Genomic DNA, 21,903 nt, shown 5'->3' with positions numbered 1-21,903 from the left:
ACTAAGTTGTGTCTGATTCTTTTGCGACCCCCATGGACTGTAGCCTGCAAGGCTCTGCTATGAATACTGGGGTGGGTTGTCATTTCCTTTTCCAAGGGATCTTCCAGACCCAGGGATCAAATTCACATTTCCTGTGTTGACAGGCAGAGTCTTTACTACTGACCTGGGAAGCCCTAGTTAGTACTAAACAGTTATGATTAAAGTTTTGATGACAGTTCTTTGCACATGGTCAACATTCATCAAATGTTAGCCAGAACTGATATTACTTTGCTGAACTCTGTTTCACATAGTATGATCTTGGCTTGTCTGAAAAGCTAGAAATTCTGGCCCCATACTGAGGCTTGGGTTTCCTGTACCTCAGTTTCATTTTTATAATATTGATACTAGGACTGGATGGACATACTGAACATAAGCAATGATGTGTTACATATTTGGAGTAGGGAGGTGTTTTCAACTACCTACCACATATTGCAGCTACGTTCCTGGACTTGTTAAAAAAGATGTCAGTGCTTTTTCAAACTTTGTCCTGGCCTTTTCTTTTCCATTTTAACACTGTTCCTACTGCTCATGGTTATTAACCTCCTATAAAGAGACTGGTTTCCTGGTGATGCATGTACTCACACAGCTGCAAGCCCACAAATTGACCGATTGGTCAGTGATAACAACTTGTTCCAAGTGGACCATTACTCTGTTCCAGAGAGTTGCAATTAGAATCCTAACAACTGCCATATGAGGGAACTCCTAGGGAAAAGGTTACAAAGAAGGGGCATAGAGGTTTTTAGGAAGCACATTAAGTCATAATGAAAATGAGGATTTGTGTTTAGAGAATGGATAGTAAATCAGAACAGTTTCTGTTCACTGACTTTGTGCCCACTTCTCCTGTAGGTAGCCTCGGTTTCTGTTTCCTGATGGCTCGTGTTTGAGTAATCGCAGTGCCCACCCATTCAAAACACTTTTCTGTGAATAAGATTGAGGTGGCCACGAACTCAGCAGAAGTCACTGAATTCTGAAAAAGTCAGGCACGATAAACATAGGCTTTGTAGAAAATTATGGAGGTGTAGAATCTAGATTTCAATGGATGCAAAGTGAATGTGCCCAGTTTGGCAAGTGAAATTGCTATGTTCATCAGGCACTTTTGTGTATATTGCTTTTTCGCTACAGATCATGAATGCTAAGAGATAGAATCCAAGCTCCATTTTTTTTTTTTTTTGAAGTCAACCTCATTTGCCATATTACTGAGACTGCAATTTATCTTAATCAAGCTGTATTTAAAATATTATCATTAGTCATGGGATATAAAAGGCTCTCATTGTTGTAGGTTTTATGGTGAGGGCATTGGAAGGAGGGCTAAAGAAAACAGAACATCTGGAAAGAGATGTTGGCCTGTTGCTGTGACTATTTTTCTTTCTCTCTGATTTTTGATCATGTCACTTGAATGTTTTCAAGACTTCAGTGGTTTGCCATTTCCATAAGGGTAGAGTTGAAGATAAAGGCCTCTTAGTTAAATTTGAATTTCAGATAAACATGGAATACTTTTTTAGTGTAAGTATATTCCACATATTGCAAGTGTTGCATGGGACATACTTGCACCAAAGAATTATTTTTTATCTGAAATTCAAATTAAATAGTCATATTTTTATTTACTTAATCTGGCAAACCCACCTTAGGGCAAAAGTCTCAACTCATAGCCAATCTCTACATAATGTTTCTCTAGTATAGATACACTTACTTGCTACCTTTTTTTGCTCTGATCTTATTGTACTTATTTCTGTTTATTAATGAGTTTTGCTCTATCAGCACCATGCCTTTGCATAGCAATTCCCTTTAGTCTAGGAAGCTCTCTGCTCCACTACCAGCCATCATTACTATTTTTTTTTTGCCCAGTCTAACAACTTATATTTGTTTAAATATTTAAAAGGTTCACCAGGAAAGCCAATATTGTATACTCTTGCCATTGTTATGGTTTCAGTAGAGGCAATAAATAAAAGCCCTGCCTTGATTTCTAATTAGGGCCAACTGAGAAATAAGATAAAGACAAACATAGAGAAAGCAAAATTGACTGAATAATATAATTATAAATTGGCAGCCAGATGGACTTCTACAACTCTGTCTGAACTGGACTTAATCTCCCAACTGCAGGCTTTGTAAAGAACAGGCCAGAGTGTTGCTCCCAACACAGGGGAAAACCAGAAGGACTGAGCTGAATCTCTTCTCCCAAACTGATGTGTCAGACAAGTCACCCTTCCTCCCTTGGGGGACTAGAGGGAAACTGAGAACCTTCTATCTAAACGTTCTTTTCCAGAAGCTGAGTACAAATTCTCTCCTCTCTCCAGTCCCCTTCCCTTTGAAAAATCAGAATATAGAATAAGTATCTGTCTCCAATGTCCCCAGCTTTTTATTCCTTTAACCCACTAAGTTTATTCATTAAGTAAATGGTCAACTATTGATGTCACTGGTTTACTGGTGGCAAGATATTAGGATGATAATGCTGTCACCTTTCTGAGGCTACTTCATCATATCAGACATTTATCCTTCAAAGTCCTTCCAGGCAACTGGTGGGCAATTTAGTTTTTGCCTCTAAAAGGCTCTGAAATGAGCCAGAATGGAACCAACTTCTGAACCCTGGATAAAACTCCATTCCTTATTTAGTTTTTCATCCTGATTTACAGCTAGGCATGTTCTCTAAAAGCAATCCTAAAGTAGTCCCAAATTTCAATTAAAAAAAAAAAAACACATCTCCTATTATGAAAAACATGGATACAAAAGGAGATCTAAAGATTATACTCTTTTTTCTTTACAAGTTAAGACCAAATAGAATGTAAGATTCTTTCATCACAATCACCTGGTTTCTTATTCTGTTCATTCTGACTCAGAGAGCTCTCCAGTGCTATGGTTGGGTAGAGTTGTGACTGAGTAGATAGCTTCTACTAAAATGTATAGTTTCTAAGTCATGTTCATTGTGGAATTAATCCAACCTAAAATCTCTTATGTGCCATATTTTTTCTAATATTTGGATGTAAAAGAATATCACATCAACCCTACCCTGCAAAATTTAAAAATTGAATCTCTAGCCTCTACAGGGATATAGTTCCCAGAACCCAAAACTCTATACATTCCAGACCCATGTGGCTGTTGCCAGAAAAATGAAAGCAGAAACTTAGTAGCTGAGGAAAAGAGGAGTGATACAGGGAAATCTTCATTTTAGAGATTTACCAGATGCCTGTTACTTTGTGTCAGTTATCTGAAGGCTTTTGTTGCTTAGTTGCTCAGTTGTGTCCCACTCTTTGTGATGCCATGGACTGTAGCCCGCCAGGCCCCTGTGTTCATGGGATTTCCCAGGCAAGAATACTGCTGTGGCTTGCCATTTCCTTCTCCAGAGGATCTTCCTGACTCAGGGATCGATCTCACCTCTCCTGCATCTCCTGCACTAGCAGGCAGATTCCTTATCACTGCACCGCCTGGGAAGCCTATCTGAAGGCTTCCGCCTATGAAGTTAAACTCTTATTAGAAAAAGCTCTCTTAAGTTCAATTGTAATGTTATGCTTGCCATCTTCAAGGAGAGAATGGAGATGAAGGATCTACCTATATATATTATCTCAAGCCTCAGAGAACAGCATTGGAGACATCCATGCCGTCTTTCAAAGATAATAGAACTGAGAACAAGTAGCAACTTCCATCATGAGATCTTATTAGACACTGCCTCTTCCCCATCTGTCATATGCAAAATCTCCTCTTCTTGCTCCCCCTCTAATTCCCTAGCATTAAGGCTGTGTTGTGTGTTTTGTCTAGTGACATAGGCTCCACCCTTTTCTTATGAGAAATCTTTGTCTTCTGCCGTAGTGGTCATTGACACTGCTCCTTGTGATGAAAATTCTTTGACACTTGGTCTTTTCCATATTGGTTTATACTAGAGAATCATCAGTTTCCTGCATTTTAAATTGTACTGATGCTTCTGAACCTGAGCAACATGGGCCTAGTGAGAACCGAAACTCCTGCCATCTGCTCCTCAACACCTTGCCTTTCCAGGCTCCTTTAGAAAAGTAACCTCTGATCTTCTAAAAACTCAACTCTCTTTCTCTGTTCATTGTGTTTCATCATCATTATTGATCTAGAAATAATACAACTCTCATGTTCTTTAATTCATTTTGATCTTTTTGAATTTAATTTTTCCACTCTTACTATTCCAATGACAAGAAATACACAGATTTTTAAATTATTTTTCCCTCTTTCATTTGTTCAGCAAGTTTGACTTCTAAAGGCTGAGTAATATATGAGTTAACTCATGAGTTTGCAAAAAGTTCATGGAGTTGTTTCTCTATGTCAATTTAAAAAGAAGCCAGATTCTGAATTGCTTTCAAAATTTTAATTGTTAATTAATAAAAACTAACATACTTCTGTGATCAATACCAAGGTATGAATCTCTGTAATCTAAAAACCATGGTCAAGGCTTGCTGTGTTGTGCTTGTCGTGTCTGACTCTTTGCAACCCTGTAGATGGTAGCCTGCCAGGCTCCTCTGTCCATGGAATTCTCCAGGCAAGAATATTGGAGTGGGTAGCCATTCCCTTCTCCAAGGGATCTTCTCAACCCAGGGATTGAACCCAGGTCTCCTGCATTGCAGCCAGATTCTTTACCAGCTGAGCCACCAGGGAAACCCAGTCAAGGATTAGGTAACCAATAAGTCAGTACTAACCTAAGACAGAAGCTTGTAGATAACCTAAATGAATCCTGGAATTCAGCCATGATTTGTTCCCCCAATTAGTCCTGAACTATGGTCTACATAGAGAAAAGCAGAATTGGGGGTATATTTTCCAGTGGTCATCCACGGATGTGAGAGTTGAACTATAAAGAAAGCTGAGCACCAAAGAATTGATGTTTTTGAACCGTAGTGTTGGAGAAGACTCTTGAGAGTCCCTTGGACTGCAAGGAGATCCAACCAGTACATCCTAAAGATCAGTCCTGAGTATTCATTGGAAGGACTGATGTTGAAGCTGAAACTCCAATACTTTGGCCACCTGATGCAAAGAGCTGACTCATTTGAAAAGACCCTGATGCTGGGAAAGATTGAGGGCAGGAGGGGAAGGGGACGACAGTGGATGAGACGGTTGGATGGCATCACCGACTCGATGGACATGGGTTTGGGTGGTCTCCGGGAGTTGGTAACGGACAGGGAGGCTTGGCATGCTGCGGTTCATGGGGTCACAAAGAGTCAGACATGACTGAGGGACTGAACTGAACTGACTGAAGCTTGCACTTCTTCCCTATGCCTGGCACAAAACATGTATCAGTGTTTGGTAGCCCTCATTGAGATTAGCTAGCTGTCTTTAGAATTGGAAGATTCGATCTGTAGTTTTCATTGAGAAATTCAGTAAATGCAGGAAAAAATATTCTGCCCAATAAGACCTGAAAAAGCCAATGTATTGAAGTACTGTCTTTGTTAAGATGAGGTTTAGGTAGGACACATAGACTTCTTTCCTTTATGACCTGATCTCTATGCGTCTTCTTAGATCACATCTCCAGGTCAGTTATAAAGGCTACAGTCCCTGCTGAAACCCCAGTGTCACCATCTTTAGTAACAAAAGTCGAAGCCCCACACAAATACACTTCCTAAAGCACTGCCAATTTCAGTATCTCAGTTTAAGTCAAAACCCTCAATCTCTATTTGCAATGGATTAATTTGTTTCTTAAATGCCAGTTTCTTGCATATACTTCTCAGATATTTGGGAAATACTAAAAGATGATGGCGCATAAGGGACATCAATAAATAACATGTTTATTTTCTCATCTAATTTTAGAATTTATTGAGAAATTAAGCTCAGGAGATTATCAAAATATCAGCTCATTTTTAGATATAGAAAGTTGATTGGAGAATGTAGTTTAGCTCTGATACTGAAGTCTGAATTAAACCAATCTGAAACCCGGGTTCGATCCCTGGGTCGGGAAGATCCCCTGGAGAAGGAAATGGCAACCCACTCCAGTATTCTTACCTGGAGAATCCCATGGACAGAGGAGCTTGGTAGGCTACAGTCCACGGGGTCACAAAGAGTCGGACACGACTGAGTGACTTGACTTCACTTCACTTCACCATTTCTAGCTTTCCCTGTGCAGATCCAAAGTCCCTCTGCTGAGCTCTTCTTGGAGAAGTGAGGATCCAGAGATGCACAATCCTTTGAGGTTTTTATGCAAAAGAGAGAAACCAGAGGGTTTGACCATGCTCAGTTCTCCCCTGCAATTCACCATTCAGGCAGGCATTCTGTTGTTGGGGGATACATTAGTGAGGAGTCGGGGGGACAAGAAAAGATGGAAATGAGAGGAGTGGGGAACCTGTGGTTCCAACTTCTATGAGTTTTATAGCAACTCTCATTTTATGTGTCTTCCGATGTAGAACATATTTGAAGGCAGGGGTTCCTTTTGCCTTGATTGCCAATGTGTTCTTGGCAACTGGGAATGTGCTGCCACTCAGTAAATATTTGCTGGATGAATAAATGACTGCATGGGCTCACTAGTATGGAATTCTGTGAACCAACCAGCATTCCAACCAGGTTGGAATTCTGCAACCAATCTGGTTGCAGCAGCTGGCATAGGATCACCTGGATGTCCAGATGGAAGATCCAGATTCCTTCTACTCTCTTCCCACAGCACAAGAGTAGCTAGCATGTCTCTGATATAAAGATATTCACTGTCACTGTCACTGTCCCCTGTGTGTCCTATTTCTGGCAATGCACAGTATCACTGAATAGCCCCAGGGATCCATCAGTCATTCTCCTCTTCTCATCCTATGCAGTGGCAGCAGGATAATATTCTAGATATCTGTCCCCTGAGACTACTGAGTAGTTCTCAGAAATGTAACCTCCTCATAGAAGGACAGATTAACTGGCTATCTTCAATTATAGAACACTGCATACAGTGTTTATTTTTCCTAAGTTCTGTTTTTAATGTAAAGTTGTAACCCAAAATTTTTCACCTTGATGACCACATGGTATAGAAACAAGTTTTTCAAGAAGCATGAACACTTTAAAGGGAAATGGTGTTTATCACAGAGCCCACCCCCCACACCCCTGCCTTTTGGTCTAATGTCATGTGGATGTGCTGGCATCAAACACATACGTGAAAAAAAATGGAATAAATGAGGCTGCTCTATATGGGAACTCCCTATATCTTTTCAGAGGACTGGAAGTGAAATCTTTCATAGAAAAATTAAATAGATCAAACATAAAGTTGGATGAAAGCCATTTGCTCTATTCTATCCTGTAGCTGGTATGATATAACTGAGAGTAAGTGAGGAATGGACTGCCCTGCATAAAAATTACTGTCACTTATAATATATTTAGTATATAAGTCAGACATGGTACTTTATGCTTACTATACATGATATCAATTATTCTTCATAACTATGAAGCAAGTATTAAGAAAGTATAGAATGATTGGATTGGCTCTAGTTTATAGAGTTTAAAGGGGAAAGCCAAAAGAAAAGTTCCCCAAAAGTTCACACATCATCCTGTTTAGTTTACCTGGTAGGGGTGAATTTCAGCAGAAATGGAGTTTGCAGCACTTTAAAATTTTCTCTGCAATAAGACCCTCAAGGAACAAACATGGAGACAATGGAAACCTGTAGAAATATTTGGATTAGAGTCTGATACTCAAGGGACTTGTAAACAAGTTCTCATTTCAATAAGAACCAAAAGCTTTAAGTAAAATTAGTCCAAATAAAACTGTCCATTTTGTATCAGATGGTCAGTACAGGGGACTCCTGCATCAGAGTCATGACCTGACCCTCTGAGTCCTCCTTAGTGATTAAATGGCACTCCAACAGAGGTGTGTGTTGAGCAGACTCAGCTGGTTTCTAGAGGTTGTTGAGTTAAAAATATAAACAGTATCTCTGAGGTCCTATAATAAGTACTGTCTATTAATGAAGTTATTAATACATATATACTGCCTAACAGTAACATTTCTATTATAATTTCCATAAAATAAAACTTATTCTCCTTTATAACATTTATTTTTCATTTTTGATATTCCTTAGGTCTTAAGAATATTTGGTGGGCACAGAACAGTGCCTGTAGTTTTTAAATGCTTTCTCTGAGTTTCTCTTCTGAGTTGCAATTTAATTACTTATGTGGCTATAAAAGATAGCCCACATTCAGATAAATACTTTTGTCAACAACAGCACCTAAAACTATGAGCTAGCCAGGGATCTATCCAAATGAAGCACAGAGCTGGTGAAAGCTTAGATTTTTTTTTTTTTTTTTTTTTTTCATTCACTATATGGCTTCTGAGAAGACTGCATGGACTTTTTTTAAAGTCATCTTCAGAGCATCAGACTCAAAACATACATTAGCAAAACTCCTGATCAAATTCAGAGACATTTTGTTCAATGTCTTGGAAAGGGGTCATGTAGATCTTTAAACAGCCAAAGGCTTATTGAATGGGGAGAACACCAGTTTCTCTAACAACCACTTTGATTTGAAGCTAGTCTGATCACTGAGGGTCTTCTCGACAATTCAAAGCATACTCATTGTAACTTAGGACAATGTAACTGAAAAACACCTTAAATTCATTTGACAAAACCCTCTTTTTATAACAGGAAGTCCATTCATTCACTCTACGGAGAAACACTGTGAATCTACCATGGCCAAATATTGTTCCAGGTCCTGTGGGTATAGCAGTGAATGCAGCAGACAGAAATGTCTTACTTATGGAGCGCACCTCTTTTGAATTGACTTGGTCAATCATGCAATATTAGACAGAAATGGAACAAAAAGACTTTCATTGCCCATTACTACACGTCAGCCTCTTTATTTAGATTATAATCGCCTTCATTTCCCAGTTATAGCCTATGAACCATCAAAACATTGTTTAAAGTTGCCCCTATTTTCCATGTTAGTCTTCTATATGCTCCCAGAGTTCTTTTTCATAACTCTGTAATGATATATTTTATTGTTTCATGCTACCTTTATTTATATACTTAACTCTCCCAATAAAATCCTCAGTTGTTACAATTTATTCATGTTGTAGCCTCAGTAAATTTCTCTGTTATAATTGAATAAATTAGTGAATTATTGTATGTATTTATTCATTAAATAGGTAATTCAATTCAATTCACTTATTTATTCATTTAATAAATACTTAGTGTCTATGCTTTGCTGATTGCTATTCTAGCTACTGTATATCCATAATAAAAAGATGCAAAGCTTATACCCCGATATTGAAAATGAGATATTAAACAAAAAATTAAGCAAGTAAATTAAATGCTAAGCAGGAAAATAATAAATTTTATGTGGAAAATGGATGAGTAAAAGTTTTCAAGAATGCCAGGGTACGGAAAGCAATTCAAATTTTAATGATATATTGGAGGCCAGATTTAGTGGAAGGTGACATTAAAGGAAGGACTTGTAGGGGTAAAGGGTATGAGCTGTGTGGATAATGAGGAGACAGCATTCTGTCGGAGGGAGCTGCCACTGCAAGCATCCTCAGGGAGGAGGGCACTTAGTGAGTTTCAGGAGGCGGTAGGCTCTTGATGTGGCTGGAGTAGAGTGAGAGATGAGCCACTCATAGAAGTAGAGGACAAAGAGGTGGTGGGACACAGAGATTACCAGAGCCTTGGGATATTAAAAGGACTAGCTCTTACTTTGGGAAATTGAGGAGCCATGGGAGCATTTTTAGTGGAATCATGATGGGATTAAATTTGTATTTTAATAGGCTATCTCTGAATATGCTATTGAGAATAGTCTATGGGAAAGCATGAAAGCCAGAAAAGAGACCAATTAAGAGGATATTGTAATAGTTCAGTAGTGAAATGATGGTGAGAGATAGAAAAGAAGGTCCTAAGAAGTGGTTAAATCTGTAATACATGGAAGACAAAATCGACAGAATTTGCTCTTTGCGGTGGCATGTGATAGAAGCATCAAGGGTGATTTTAAGATTTTAGATCTGAATGAATGAATGGAGTTACCATCAATTAACATTTGGAATGTAATCAATGGAAAGAACTGTGGAGGAGGGGTGAGGAAGAAGCAGTTCCACACATGAACTTAAAATACTTATCTGGCTTTCACGTAGAGATATGATGTAAGCAATTGGATACAAGGGAGTAAGCTCGAGAGGAAGTGTGGTAAGGGAGGTGTGTGTATGCACATGCATACATGTGTGTTAAATAATGAGGCATTGTGAAGTGGCCATTTATGAGAATGGGGGCAATGTATTGAGTAAGGAAGCATAGTATGACTTCTAGGCAGCACTAAGAGCATATCTGAAGTTCATGGTCACAAATTTAAAGTAAGACCAGCCAGCATAGTCGTTGTTTCTCTCCGGCCATATTCAGTTGTGTGGGTGTATGTAGAGTACAGATGGAAAGTTGGGTTTAACATTTTAGACAACATTGAACATGTCCTGCGTGAACTGTAACTGTCTGGGAAAATACATCGAAAACCAGCATCAGACTTATTAAGAAGAGAATTTTGTATATGTCAGAGTGTATATTGGTTAGTCTTGTTGATGCAGGACGTAGAACTCAAAGCACATAGGTTAAAAGGATATAATTAAATATACATAGAGGAAAAAAAGCAGTCTGCATGAGAAATGACCAAGTTTTTGTAGCAGAAAAAGTAGGGAACGAAGAATGTGCTGGTGAAAGAAAGCAACATGGCAGAACTCCAGATTCAGAGGAAAACATAAGTAGGAAAAAATTTCTGACCAAGCGGACAAGGGGATTTTATGAACAGAAATAACTAGCTTATAATTCATCTTTAATATTTTATGGTGATCAAATCCAGTTACTCAACTTTCATAAAGCCTGTCATACACAAAAGCCTAAGTGAGAGAAAAAAATGAAAGGAAAATCAGAGGTGAGAAAAGAAAACAGACACATTAAATGAGATGAGTCACAGCTTAAGAGAAGCAAGCACCAGTAACAAGAGCTATCAGGGAGGATATGCAGAAATATTAGTAAGACATTAGACATAACTAGACTTTGTAGGTTCAGGTCAATTCCGTATTTTTTTTAAATAGCAAGGTATAATTTGATATTTCAGTTAAATAAAGATAAGATGCCTACTATGTGCCATACATACCTACAGATGTGTCTACTATAAAGAAAACTTTTTATTTTATTACAAGACCTTGTATATACATTTTATATGGATGCATACATTGCATTTGATAGAGACTATAATTTTTGTGAAATGCAGTTATTAAATTGCCTTATGTTTGATGTCTTAAAATTAAGAAAATGTGGCAATTTACTTACTAAGTGTAATAAGACTAAAATTCAGAAAGGTTAATTAACTTTTCTAATTTCCCATAGATGACTAACCTGACGATTGAAAATCTATGTTTTTAAAACTCCAAAGTTCTGTTTCCTCATGTAAATTATTGTTATTTCTCCCCCTATTTCAGAACCAGCACTGATTCAGCCTAGCAAGCCTAATTCCATTTGCATACCCAGGAGTATGTGTTCATGTCATGAAGGCAAAATATTTTCACACAACAACAACTCATCAGCCTAAAAAAATCTTGGTGTCAGCAGTGACACAGAAAGTGTCTCCATGGTAGAGACAACAGCAAGTAATATAGCTATCTGATTTATTAGAGAAAGCACAGAGGTCACAAAGAATAAGATAAATTCTGAAGAAGGGGAAGAAATATTATTTTCTTAGTGAAACGGGGAAATGGAAAAAAAAATAAATCAGCCAGAAGTAACTGTTGAATTTGAAACACAAGAAGCAATCAGTTGACAAAAACAAATGATCCAACCAAAGTTGTTATTTCATATGGTGGAACAAATGCTTGCCCAAACCATTAGTCTACTATCAAGTCACTCATCATGTAGCCCCAACACACTTTTCAAGATGTCCTTTTATGAATCTAATCTATTTCAACCAGCCTGGTATTCTTATGTTTTCCCAAAACGCACTGGGTATTTCGGGTCCTAGGCTGAAGAACAGGTAACCCAGGTCTGAAGCTGTGGTAGAAAAGGTCAGAAATTGACTAAAACTGGCCTCAGATGGGTGATGAAAAAAGGTGGAATGGCTGAGCAGAGATACATATATGTATTTTCTGAATATGAATATATATATATATATATACATATATATATATATATATATATATATATATATAATGCTATGAATTATAGCAGTTAGCTGGACAAGGAAAAACCAAGTTATAAAACCAGAGGCACTGGGGAAGAGCTATTACTGGAAACATTATGCCAAGGGAATAAAACAAAATGATTACTGGCATAAGGTTCTAGAAGGCAAATTCAGGACAAGCCTGAAGTAAAGAGTTTCATGTTTGGATAATGGCAAAACATGCATAACGTTATCTGAATTTTTTTTAACCATTTGGATTCCACCTCTTTTGCTACTATACTTTTTTTTTTCCTTAAAGTGATCAACTTTAGGAACCACTTACCACCTCCATGACGTGATGCCTTCAGTGCTCTAGGGTTAAAATGTGAGTGTGTGTATGCTAAGTCACATCCAACTCTTAGTGACCCTATGAACTGTAGCCCACCAGGCTCCTCTTTCCAAACATTTCTCCAGGCAAGAATATTGGAGTGGGTTGCTGTGCCCTCCCCCAGTGGATCTTCCTGACCCAGGGATTGAACCTACACCTCTTAAGTCTCCTGCACTGGTAGGCAGGTTCTTTACTGCTAGTGCCACTTGAGAAGCCTGTTAAATTCCTAGTCACATTTCAGCAAGCTTTATCTAAAATGACAGATCCCCTAAACTGCTTCCTCCAAAGTCTCTGGGAAGGCTACCTGAATGCCCTGCCTCTGAGTACAATATTGAAGTTACTCTTTGCGACCCCATGGACTATAGCCTACCAGGCTCCTCCGTCCATGGGATTTTCCAGGCAAGAGTATTGGAGGGGGTTGCCATTTCCTTCTCCAATGAGTACAATACCATTCCCAATGTACATTTCCTCTTTTCTAAATCTTGCATACTTTATGTTAGCAGATTTTTAAGTTTTTAAATCTGACGGGTGTGAAAATGTGTGGTTGAATGTCCTTTATTTATGTATATCCTTATGCCTTCTGTGCACATCCATTATCCATTTAACTAATGAGTTGCCTTTTACTTACTTATTTGTAGACTTTCTTTACATACACTGAATGTGAATTTTATTTTCTTACATGCGTTGTACATATCTTCTCCCAGTGTATGGTTTCTCTTTTAATTTTGTTTACAGTGTTGACTTACTGATGCTTCCATTTACGGTTTGTTACTGTTTCCCCTAATTTATTTATAAAGCCTTTGCAAACAGGACTTAAATATAGTCTCCTGCATTCTCTTTTAAAAGCTTTAAAGTATTGCCTAGCACATTTTTATCTGTAATCAACATGAAATTACTTCTATATAAAGTATGGGATAGGATATCAATATTATTTCTTTCTGTATATAAGTCAATTGTCCCAGTACAATTTATTTAATATCACAAATTTTCACTGATTTCTAACACTACCTATGACATGTACAAAGTCTCATATTTGCATGAATTTATTTTGCCTTCTGTAATATAATTGACTCTTTTATTTTTTTTTTTCTTTTAAAGCTGTATATGATCAAATCATGTAGACCTCAGATGTGAACCCTATGGGCTTTCCTGGTGTCTCCGTGGTAAAGAATCTGCCTGCCAATGCAGGGGATGCAGTTTTGCTCCCAGGGTCAGGAAGATCCCCTGCAGAAGGAAGTGGCAACCCTCTGCAGTATTCTTGCCTGAGAAATCCCATGTACAGTAGAGCCTAATGGGCTATATTTCTTGGAGTCACAAAAGAATCAGATGACTTAGTGACTAAACAACCAAGCAGTGTCCTCTATAGTACAACAGAAGCACTTAACCCACAGAATTGGAGAATATTAAACCTTGAGGGCAAAATATAGTTTGTTTTTTAAAATCTAGTTATATAATTCTATAGATAAGAAATCTCAGGCTAAGAAAAGTTAAATGAGTTGCCTAGGGTAACACCACCAATCAATAGCAGAGCTACTTCTAGAATTATGTTTATTCTACATCCATTGTTGTCCCCTCTCCACAGAATCAGTGTTCAGCACATACTAGATTTCAGTTCAGTTCAGTCACTCAGTCATGTCTGATTCTTTGCAGCCCCATGGACTGCAGCAGACAAGGCCTCCCTGTCCATTACCAACTCCCAGAGTTTACTCAAATTCATGTCCATGGAGTCAGTGATGCCAACCAACCATCTCATCCTCTGTCATCCCCTTTTCCTCCCACCTCTATCTTTCCCAGCATCAGGGTCTTTTCAAATGAGTCAGCTCTTCGCATCAGGTGGGCAAAGTATTGGAATTTCAGCTTCAACATCAGTCCTTCCAATGAATATCCAGGACTGATTTCCTTTAGGATGGACTGGCTGGATCTCCTTGTGATCCAAGGGACTCTCAAAGAGTTTCTCCAACACCACAGTAAAAAAGCATCAATTCTTCGGCACTCAGCTTTCTTAATAGTCCAACTCTCACATCCATATATGAGTTGGAAAAACTACAGCCTTGACTAAAAGGATTTTTGTTGACAAAGTAATGTCTCTGCTTTTTAATATGCTATCTAGTTTCCTCGTAACTTTTCTTCCAAGGAGTAAGAGTCTTTTAATTTCATGGCTGCAGTCAACATCTGCAGTGATTTTGGAGCCCCAAAAAATAAAGTCTGTCACTTTTCCCCATCTATTTCCCATGAAGTGTTGGGACCAGATGCCATGAGCTTCGTTTTCTAAATGTTGAGCTTTAAGCCAACTTTTTCACTCTCCTCTTTCACTTTCATCAAGAGGCTCTTTAGTTCTTCTTCGCTTTCTGCCATAAGGGTGAGATCATGTCCATATTTGAGGTTATTGATATTTCTCCCAGCAATCTTGACTCCGGTTTGTGCTTCATCCAGCCCAGCGTTTCTCATGATGTACTCAGCATATAAGTTAAATACACAAGGTGAAAATATGCAGCCTTGACGTACTCCTTTCCCGATTTGGAACCAGCCTGTTGTTCCATGTCCATTTCTAACTGTTTTTTCCTGACCTGCATATAGGTTTCTCGATAGGCAGGTCAGGTGGTCTGGTATGCCCATCTCTTGAAGAATTTTCCAGTTGTTTATTGTGATCCACACAGTCAAAGGCTTTGGCATAGTCAATAAAGCAGAAGTAGATGTTTTTCTGGAACTCTCTTGCTTTTTCCATGATCCAGCAGATGTTGGCAATTTGATCTCTGGTTCCTCTGCCTCTTCTAAAACAGGCTTGAACATCTGGAAGTTAATGGTTCATGTATTGTTGAAGCCTGGCTTAGAGAATTTTGAGCATTACTTTACTAGCGTGTGAGATGAGTGCAATTGGTAGTTTGAGCATTCTTTGGCATTGCCTTTCTTTGGGATTGGAATGAAAACTGAACTTTTCCAGTCCCGTGGCCACTGCTGAGTTTTCCAAATTTGCTGGCATACTGAGTGCAGCACTTTCAGAGTATCATCTCTTAAGATTTAAAATAGCTCAACCGGAATTCCATTACCTCCACTAGCTTTGTTCATAGTGATGCTTCCTAAGGCTCACTTGACTTCACATTCCAGGATGTCTGTCTCTAGGTGAGTGATCATACCAACATGATTATCTGGGTCATGAAAATCTTTTTTGTACAGTTCTTCTGTGTATTATTGCCACTTCTTAATATCATCTGCTTCTGTTAGGTCCATACGATTTCTGTCCTTTATTGAGCCCATCTATGCATGAAATATTCCTTGGTATCTCTAATTTTCTTGAAGACATCTCTAGTCTTTCCCATTCTATTGTTTTCCTCTGTTTCTTTGCACTGATCACTGAAGAAAGCTTTCTTATCTCTCCTTGGTATTCTTTGGAACTCTGCATTCAAATGGGTATATCTTTCCTTTTCTCCTTTGCTTTTCACTTCTCTTCTTTTCACAGCTATTTGTAAGGCCTCCTCAGACAGCCGTTTTGATTTTTTGCATTTCTTTTTCTTGGGGATGGTCGTGATCCCTCTCTCCTGTACAATGTCACAAACCTCCATCCTTAGTTCATCAGGCACTCTATCTATCAGATCTAGTCCCTTAAATTTATTTCTCACATCCACTGTATAATTGTAAGGGATTTGATTTAGGTCATACTTGAATGGTCTACTGGTTTTCTCTACATTCTTTAATTTTAAGTCTGAATTTAGTTATAAAGAGTTCATGATCTGAGCCACAGTCAGCCCCCGGTCTTGTTTTTGCTGACTGCATAGAGCTTCTCCATCTTTGGCTGCAAAGAACATAATCAATCTGATTTTGGTGTTGACCATCTGGTGATGTCCATGTGTAGAGTCTTCTCTTTTGTTTATGGAAGAGGGTGTTTGCTATGACCAGTTCGTTCTCTTGGCAAAAGTCTATTAGCCTTTGCTGTGCTTCATTCTGTACTCCAAGGCCTAATTTACCTGTTACTCCAGGTGTTTCTGCATTGGAGAAGGAAATGGCAACCCACTCCAGTATTCTTGCCTAGAGAATCCCATGGACTGGGGCGCCTGGTGGGCTGCCGTCTATGGGGTCACACAGAATTGGACACGACTGAAGTGACTTAGCAGCAGCAGCAGCAGCAGCAGCAGCAGCCAGGTGTTTCTTGATTTCCTACTTTTGCATTCCTGACCCCAATAATGAAAAGTACGTCTTTTTTGGGTGTTAGTTCTAAAAGGTCTTGTAGGTCTTCATAAAACCATTCAACTTCAGCTTCTTCAGCATTACTTGTCAGGGCGTAGACTTGGATTACCATGATATTGAATGGTTTGCCTTGGAAATGAACAGAGATCATTCTATCGTTTTTGAGATTGCATCCAAGTACTGCATTTCAGACTCTTTTGTTAACTGTGATGGCTACTCCTTTTCTTCAAAGGGATTCTTGCCCACAGTAGTAGATATAATGGTCATCTGAGTTAAATTCACCCATTCCAGTCCATTTTAGTTCACTGATTCCTAAAATGTCGACATTCACTCTTGCCATCTCCTGTTTGACCAATTCCAATTTGCCTTGATTCATGGACCTAACATTCCAGGTTCCTATGCGATATAGCTCACAGCATCAGACTGCTTCGATCACCAGTCACATCCACAATTGGATGTTGTTTTTTTCTTTGGCTCCATCCCTTCATTCTTTCTGGAGTTATTTCTCCACTGATCTCCAGTAGCATATTGGGTATGTACCGACCTGGGGAGTTCATCTTTCAGTGTTCTATATTTTTACCTTTTCATACTGTTCATGGGGTTCTCAAGGCAAGAATACTGAAGTGGTTTGCCATTCCCTTCTCCAGTGGACCACATTTTGCCAGAATTCTCCACCATGACTTGTCCATCTTGGGTGGCCCTACATGGCATGGCTTAGTTTCATTGAGTTAGACAAGGCTGTGGGCCGTGTGATTAGATTGGTTAGTTTTCTGTTATTGTGGTTTCAGTCTTTCTGCCCTCTGATTCCCTCTTTCAGTGCCTATCATCTTACTGGGGTTTCTCTTACCTTGGATGTGGAATATTTCTTCATAGCTGCTCCAGCCGCTGCTCCTTACCTTGGACTTTGGGTATCTTCTCAAGGCCACCGTTACTGACCTTGGACGTTGGGTGTCTCCTCTTGGCAATTTGCCACTCCAGCACCACACAGCAGCTGCTCACTGCTGCAGCGCCATGCAGAGTTGGTGGCTCAAATGGTAAACAATCCGGCTGCACTGCAGGAGACCAGGACTCAATCCCTGGGTTGGGAGGATCCCTTGGAGGAGGGCATGGTAACCCATTCCGGTATTCTTGCTGGAGAATCACCATGAACAGAGGAGCCTGGCAGTCTACAATCCATGGGGTCACAGAGTCAGACACGACTGAATAACTAAGCATAGGACAGCAGCATACATATTAATATGGAACATTATGACATAAAAGTTAAAGAAAATTGAGATTTTGTGTTAGTTTTTAATGTGCCAAACTTTTCTTCCCAATTTCTCTCATTGTGATCAGTATCAGTCAGTTTATTATATAATCATTTATTTTATAGGCACTGTGAAGGATTAATAAATACAGGGATGGACAAAATAGATTTGATTCCTACTTCAGAGGTATACTCATTTGGTTTAGTATCCAAATGAGTATAGTGCAAAGTTTCAATATAATAATTGTAGTGTGGAAACAGATATAAGAGAAAGAATAAGATGACTACAATGGTCCAAACCAATCTTAAAATTTTATATCTATGAAGTACATTGAAACTGCCTTGTCAAAATGAGCCGTATATTAGAATTCCAGGATGTGAAGCAGGGAATGTGAATCATCGCCTACTTTTGATTACCTGTACACTTTTTCTAAGGAACTTTTCAGGTGGCTCAGTGATAAAGAATCTGCCTGACAATGCAGAAGATGTCAGAGATGAGACTTTGATCCGTGGGTCGGGAAGATCCTCTGGAGGAGGAAATGGCAACCTACTCCAGTCTTCTTGCCTGGAAAACCCCATGGACACAGGAGCCTGGCAGTTTATAGTCCATGGGGTTGCAAAGAGTTGGATGCTACTGAGCCTGCACACATCCTTTTCTGAGCAGAGAAAATGAAGAAAAATTGTAGAAGACCACAAAGTGTGTTCATTTAAATTATCTCATTAGTGAGCACACAAATCATGCTGACCTTAATTGTGATTAAGACTCCCAAGACATGATTTTTAAATTAGCAAATAATGATAATAATAGCTCATCATTCACAAGTGAGGTCTAACTTGTTTAAGCCTCGCAAAAAGCTTGCGGGTTAAAATTTGTTATAACATTTTATAAACTGAAATTGAAGCTCAAAGAGTTGAAGTTTTAGGCACATAGCTAGTCAACAGAAGAGTAAGTAATCTATTTATTCACTGAGGAGCTACTTATTGAGTGCTTAGGATGTTCAGGTACTGCATCATGTGCTGAGAATGCAAATGTGAGCCAAACAAATGGAATTTATGCTGTGACAGACTAGCCAGGATATAATAAACTTTTTCCTTTATTACATTCTATAGGAAACTCTCACGCAACACTTCTCTTCGATGAGCAATTGCTGTTGTGGGTAATTGGGGTTTCCATGTTTATTAAGCCTTTATTTCAAGTCTATATGAACTTGAAACTATGATATCAGCAAGTGAATAGAGTATATTCTGTCTTCTGAGAGGTCTAACAGAGACAGATTTATGTAAGCAACTGACCACAAATAGAAATCAGAATGAATAAGTAGTAAGTGGAATTGTGAATATGGGAGAGGTTGAGGAGCAGGAGGTTTCCCAGATGGTGCTAATGATAAAGAACCCACCTGCTAATGCAGGAGACATAAAAGACGTGGGTTCTATCCCTGAGTTGGGAAGATTCCACTGGAGGAGGGCATGGCAACACACTCCAGTATCCTTGTCTGGAGAATCCCATGGACAGAGGAGCCTGGTGGGCTCTAGTACATAGGGTCACACAGGGTCAGACACAACTGAAGCAACTTATGAAGGTGGGGGAGAAGAGGGAGCGTTAAATGTGATGGTGTTACCAGGAAAGATTTCGTGGACATGAGCTGAGCACCAAGGTCTAGGGATAAAAGTTCAAAATAACAAGAATAAGATCCAAAAGAAGGTGCACTATGATGTGTGAACCCGCAGCATTAACACAATAGCTAACATACATCCAATTAACAAATCATAATTATTTATTAAGTGAATAAATAAAAATAATTTATTGGTGTATATTTAATATTGAACCAGGAGAAAGATTAAAGTCACAGAGTTATGAATAGCCATGGAACATCTGGGTAGTGAGCAGACTGATGCATATTTACGGTGAGTGGCATGACAGGGTGAATGGACAGGTGCTTATGGAAGAAAAAGGAAATGATACATATGTCACTGAGCAATGGCATTGCTATATGAGATGAGTACTATGGGAAGGAGAAAGACCTTTGAGCACATTTGGAACTGATTGCTTATGTGGGGTAAAGAAGAAAGAGAAGAACATAATCAACTTTGAGTTTTGTAGTTTGAAGGTTTAGCTTGATGTTGACTATATAATTTGAACCTGGAAATATGGTCATTGAGCAGATTTTGCAATTAAATTAGTAAATTTAATTTCGTCTGTAACTTGGTAAAAAAAATCTGCCTGCCATCTCTTTGTTGTTGCCTAAAAGAGTGGAAATACACGTGGAGCTCAAACCTCATAGTGTTAGAGGACAATTCTGGGAGAATCTTCTCCATTATACCACCAAGTAGCAATTTTTCCTTTGCTCTGAAAGCAAACTGAACCAACAATGGTGACTATTTTCTGTTGCTCTTAAGTAAGAGATTGTCAGTAATGTGATTGCCCTTTCCAAGGAGGTAGGCCGCTTTTTTCACATTAAGAGATCACACAACATCTGCAAATTCCCTACTAAAAAGTCATTTTACTTACAAATCATGTGTATTTGTCTTTGTATATTTATACCTAAATAAATAACTTGTAGGAAAATATGTCCCTCTGAATATTGAATAAAGCCAAACAAAATTATGCTTGGATGTTGCCTAATTTCTTCACAAGAAGGGTAATGAAAGGAGTCAGAACAAATCCTTCTTTCCTGATGAAAGAGTTGCTCATAGGTGCTTGGCAACCAGCAAGAATCCTTCTTTATGCAGTTTTTTTCACTCAGCTAGCCCTGGCTGGACTTCTCAGAATATTGATAAATCCCACCTTGGACAAAGAACTGAATAAGTATTTCTTGGCATTGTTTCATGAGCATTAAAGGAAAGTGAGACCATATCACTGGATTTGGTCTATGGATGGCCTGAAATATCTTTTTAATCACAACCAGAGACATCAAAGTATAATTTAGCTCAGAGAGGGAGACTGCCACTATTTTGAGGACTATGAGAACATTTATAAAGCCATAAAGCATTTGAGTTCAAGCATCATCTAGACAAATGTATAATTTGAGTCCACAGGAAAGAATAAAAGAGAAAGAGACAGGAGTGTCGGGGAGGGAGGGGGAGAGGAAGAGAGGGGAAGGAAGAGGCAAGTAGGGAGAAGAGAAGAGAAGAGGAGGAGACAGAAAAGAGAAGGGGCTGAGATGAACACTCTAAACTGAATATTCTGAGAAAGCAGAAATTCAGGAGTGAAGAAGAGAGAAGTGAAGCAAGTTCAAGGAAAAGCGGTGAGGAATAGTTGAAAGGATGAAGCCTGACATGATGCCACTGTATCCGACCACTAGACATTCTTTGGTAGTTGATGGAACCACTTATATGAACATTTCAACTTGGATGCAGTAGGAAAGAAATCAATTTAGAGAAGATACTTATGATACTGTGGTGAAAGAGATGAGATATAGCTTATGTGTTTCATCACAGGGCTCAGAGGTAAACCCAGGTAAAGATCACAGATTGGAAATACATGAAAAGCAGCTAATCAATTCACAAATCACCCAGTATGTTGCACATGATCAGCACACAACACAGGTTAATCCAAGTAGGGAAATTAGAAAAGGAGGTAAGAAACCACTCCAGGGAGAAGTTCGGGCAAGGGGTATCTCAGGATGAGCAGTGATTCCAGTTGGCAGCAGATCTGGAAACAAGTCTGAGTGGAAAGTCACCCTCTGCTCCAATAGGGCTTCTGAAAGTGCCGACTAGAGCAGCTCCCAGCAGCATGAAGTCAGGGCCTCCCACAAGGAGCCTTCAAGTGGCTTGGCTCAGTGGTCGCATTTTAAGGAATCTGCTAGTATTCCCTAATGGTTACACCCTTGGTTAGAAAGATCGTCTCTATCATAACGGTTAGGAAGCCTTATCTCTGTCATTTGCTCCTTCTGTGTGTGTATGAGTGCTCACTCAGTCATGCCCGACCCTTACAACACCATGGACTGTATAGCCCCACTAGTCTCCTCTGCCCATGGAATTTTCCAGGCAAGAAGACTGGAGTGGGCTGCCATTTCCTTTT

The sequence above is a fragment of the Budorcas taxicolor genome, chromosome 3 (genome assembly GCF_023091745.1).
Source record: "Budorcas taxicolor isolate Tak-1 chromosome 3, Takin1.1, whole genome shotgun sequence".
NCBI lineage: Eukaryota > Metazoa > Chordata > Mammalia > Artiodactyla > Bovidae > Budorcas > Budorcas taxicolor.
Note: the sequence above shows the minus strand (reverse complement) of the source record.